Raw genomic sequence first — 4,336 nt, 5'->3', positions numbered from 1 at the left:
AGAACCTTGTGTAGGAACAGCTGGCAGATGGTCTGCTCCAAGACCAATTCCCCAGCTTCCAAAGGGCGAAAACACCTGTGCCCCAAGGGCAATCCATACTTTGGGTTGCTCCCCGGCCGGCATCCGGAAGGCCAACCCAAGACTCCCCCACTTAACTCGCCAGACTTAAGTGAGGGTTTAAATCTCAAGCCAGCCCCAAGGCAAGTCTCTTTCCCTTCACGTTTACTTGCAAGACCTAAACGTGATTTCCAGAGACCTAGCTTCACCCTTTAGGAGGGTGCCGAGGTGTTCACCACAACGTCTATCTCCCCCCGCCTATGCCACAGATAAGGGGCAAGCGTCTGCTTAGCCCCTATCCCCCACAAGGCTGGCCAAACAGCCAAAACCCCTGCTTGCAGATCTCGAAGAAAGAGCTGGTTCCCCACTTCAAAAACGTGGATGCCATCCGCTCAGTAGAGCTCAGGCTTAAGCAACATGATATCATCGTGAACCAGGTAGTAACCCAGTCCTCCATTTATAGCTTGTAGATCTTATCGTTGGCCCTTTTACAGGCCCTAATGTAAAGGCGTGGATCACCTCCACTGCCCCAAACTTGATGTGGCAGCATCGCCAACTCTAAAAGCATAACAAAATGCCATCTCTCATGAATGCACCGCATGTCATGAATGGCTTGACAAACAAGGGCCCTGCCCTTGAACAACCAAATCATTGCCTCCCAAATGTATCTGCAAAACAAGAGGGAGCAGAAACTGCCTTTTGCCAAAGACAGAAGCCAGTGCCACCACAGGACACATTTTTCTTTCCATTCATCAATGGCCATTATCTGATAGCCCCAGCTGGCCTCCAAAATGGCACTTCCTGGCTTGGCGGGCCACCCAGAACACCATGATGTGTCCGTAGATCCACACACGGTGTCTCATCACAGGGCATACTGCATCTTCGGCAAAGACAGTAGCCCGTGCCACCACAGGACACGTTTTTCTTTCCATTCAACAATGGCCTTATCTGATAGCCCCAGCTGGCTTCCAAAATGGCACCTCCTGGCTTGGCGGACCACACAGAACACCATGATGTGTCCACAGATCCACACATGGTGTCTCATCACAGGGTGTACTGCATCTGAAACAGATCATACAAAAACACCATCAATAAGTCAGAGGTCGCAAACATGACCCATAGACCTGAGATTTCATCGACCGATCCTCTGCATATCTCGTTGATGTACGCTCAAGGCAGCCACTGTAGATGCAGCCCCTATACAAAAGGAGCATGTGGCAAATACAACTCCGTTAAGGCATAAACAATTTAATATTCTTGCTGGAAATGAACAAAACTGGAACCTGGTGATTGGTAGCCCATCCAAATAGCATAACAAAGGGCCAGGGGTATGACCTTTAACTTGTAGGAATTTGTCTAAAGCTCTCACAGGACAGAGCAATTTATCACTGAATGATAGTAATTGTAGCACCTTGTCATTTTTTGCCTGGTTTGATTTGGAGGAATGGATAAAAAGGAAAATAGACTGCTCGGATAGAGTAACATCTTGAAATAACAGGGCCTTATTGGAGAAATCTTGTCTTGAAGCTACCACTAGCTCGCCTATCCTCAGCATGCCAAAAAAGGCATTTAGTGCGGCTGCATGGAAAAGCATTGCCTTATAAGAGGAAGTGGATAGAGATGGCCAAATAACACCGAGACCTTTTAAAATATTGGGTGACAGAGGCTTGTGTGGGTCCTTAGTTATTATAGCTTCCCTGTACCATCATTCCAGTAGCTTATGTATCCTAAAATCACTTGAAGTACCATGGCTGTAGCCAAAAGGTTATAGCCGAAAGCCTGTTCTGTCTAGACAAAACTGTTAATCCTTTATCATGTAAGGACACACAAAACTGTAAGAAATGTATAACAAACACAGGGTACCGGTCAGCCAACCCTGAGCATCTTTGGACTGTCATAAATTCATTGGCCGCCCCAACACAGGTTTTCTTTGACGCAGGCGTCAATGACAATCCCAAAGCCAGAACTAATTTTCCCTGCCAAGATTCCATATGTCCGTTAGCATCAGGTGTAGAGAATCTGCCACCTCTGGTGTAGAGAATCTTCCACCTCTGGAGCTAGTTGCCTGAATCGCTCCATCTGCATACAAGAAATAGAATCAGGAATCTCATTATCAATTCCAGGGAGGCTGCGAAGAGAATGTTATGCGACAAGCAATGCAATGTGAATGCACATTTTAATCTTATGACTTTATGTGATCTAGAGGTCAGTGAACTCACTACTTGTACAAACACCATGTTGTCACACCAGAGTTGGCCAACTCGCTTGTCCATAAATGTACGACAACTAAAACGGGGAACAATTGCAAGAATGTTAAGTCTAAAGTAATATCTGATTCTAATTATTGCACAGGCCACCTGTGGGCATATCATATTTTCAAAAAGTGGACTAGAAAGCATATTGAACCTGTATTATCAGAAAATATATAACTGGGCATCTAGCTTCTTAACCTCTCTCCGAATGGTTATAGCACTGAACTTATCTAAGAATAGATCAAATGGTGGATAGTTTTCATCAACCTTGTCCTATGGTAAGGGTGTGAAATCCCACCAAAGGCATCACAGAGACTTCTTAAGAAGGCCCTACCTGGGGCCACAACCCTAAAGTCGAAATTAAAGTGGCCAATGAGCTCTTGAAATTCCCTTAGTGTTGCCTTTCTAAGGGAAGCAAAGCAGTTGACCCTCTACCAGCATTGGTTAACCGTATCTATAATTTTACCTAGGAAGGTAAGCTATTGGCATGGCCCTCTGTCTTAATTTGGTGAGAAAGGAACCCCCCACTCTCCAGCTAATGTTTCAAAACAATGTAGTAATTGGAGACACTGTCCAGAGCTAGATGCCCTCATGAACAGGAAATACTAAATAATGTATAACCCCTTTTAAGCCCAATTTGGTCTTAAACACCCATTTCAAAATTGTGCTAAACATTTGAAAAATTGAACAAGACATTCAGCACCCCATAGGAAGTGTCAGATCCATATAAAATGTACCACCAAAACTAAAACCTAACCAATCAAATTTCCTGGGTGAACTGGCAACAGGAGAAAAGCTGAATATCACATTTTGCCAACACTGCTTTCAATCCGTATTTGCTGACTTCTCTCATGGAAGTGCCAAAGAGATATATTTAACATTAGCCAATTGGTGTGGAATGGCATCCTTAACACAGTCTCTCTTGGGAAAAGAAAGATGATGTCAAAGCTGGAATTTCCCCAGTGTCTTCTTAAGGCCTATCCCAATGGAGAGACCCACAGGTCTGGAACAGGAGGTTCCTGGAAGAGTCCAATCAACCTATCTTCGGAAACTTCCTTGATTATCATTTATATACCAGGTCTCCCATTTGCCTAACTAATTTTAAGTTAGGAGCCAGAAAGGGGGACGAAATATCACAAAAAGGGGATCTTCAAACCATAAGTAAAACCTTTTAACAAGAACAATGCAGCCTCTCTGATGGGATAACGTTTCAGCCAGATAGAGAGGGTATCAGCATCTAATGAGCTAGGTCACTTTTGTAGCAGGGGTGGCTTTATCGTATCTTGGTCCTAATGTCCCATTGGTCCCCTTATCAGGGTGAAGTTATTAAAGGATTCATTCCCTCCACACAATGAGCATTCATACTTAAACCTACAGGGCTTTCGGTTACAGCCACCCTGTGAGCCAAACTCCCAGCATAACAGTTTCTGTTGTTGGCTTGTTGGTCCTGAACCATGAAAGGAAGACAAAATAGGCGTTTTCTGGACCAGATGTCCACTATACAAGCACTCACCTTGTGGAGGCCTAGTAGAAGGGGAAGATGGCACCCCTGTAGCCATGGAAGTCCCAGGTATGGGGTTAGGCTGTGATACAGCTTGCAACTGACCTGGACCCTGTGGTCAAGTGACCAGTGATGAAATAAACTGTTGCTCAAGTTCCTCACCTGGTGAAATGTCTGAAACATTACCATCCACTGTAGTTCGCTGACCCTCTGGAAGCCTCCTGACACATTGACTGCGAAGAACCCTCATTTTGGGCTTGTAACTGCTCAAGGGGAGTAAGATGAGAGCAAACTGTGTTAAATAATCTCTTTTGTTCCAACATTACAGCTGACATATGCCCAGAAGATGCATTTGGAACATATTCAACCCTCTCAAATTCCAAAGCCTGCAACCTGGATAGCACTGAATCCCAATGAATATCTTTATCACTATCCTCCTCTTTGGGGGTAGGGCCCTTCTCCCTCTATTCCTTTCTTTGGAGCTATTAGCAATTACTTTAACTGAGTAAATGATAGTTCCTATTAT

The sequence above is a fragment of the Sceloporus undulatus genome, chromosome 2 (genome assembly GCF_019175285.1).
Source record: "Sceloporus undulatus isolate JIND9_A2432 ecotype Alabama chromosome 2, SceUnd_v1.1, whole genome shotgun sequence".
Classification (NCBI taxonomy): domain Eukaryota; kingdom Metazoa; phylum Chordata; class Lepidosauria; order Squamata; family Phrynosomatidae; genus Sceloporus; species Sceloporus undulatus.
Note: the sequence above shows the minus strand (reverse complement) of the source record.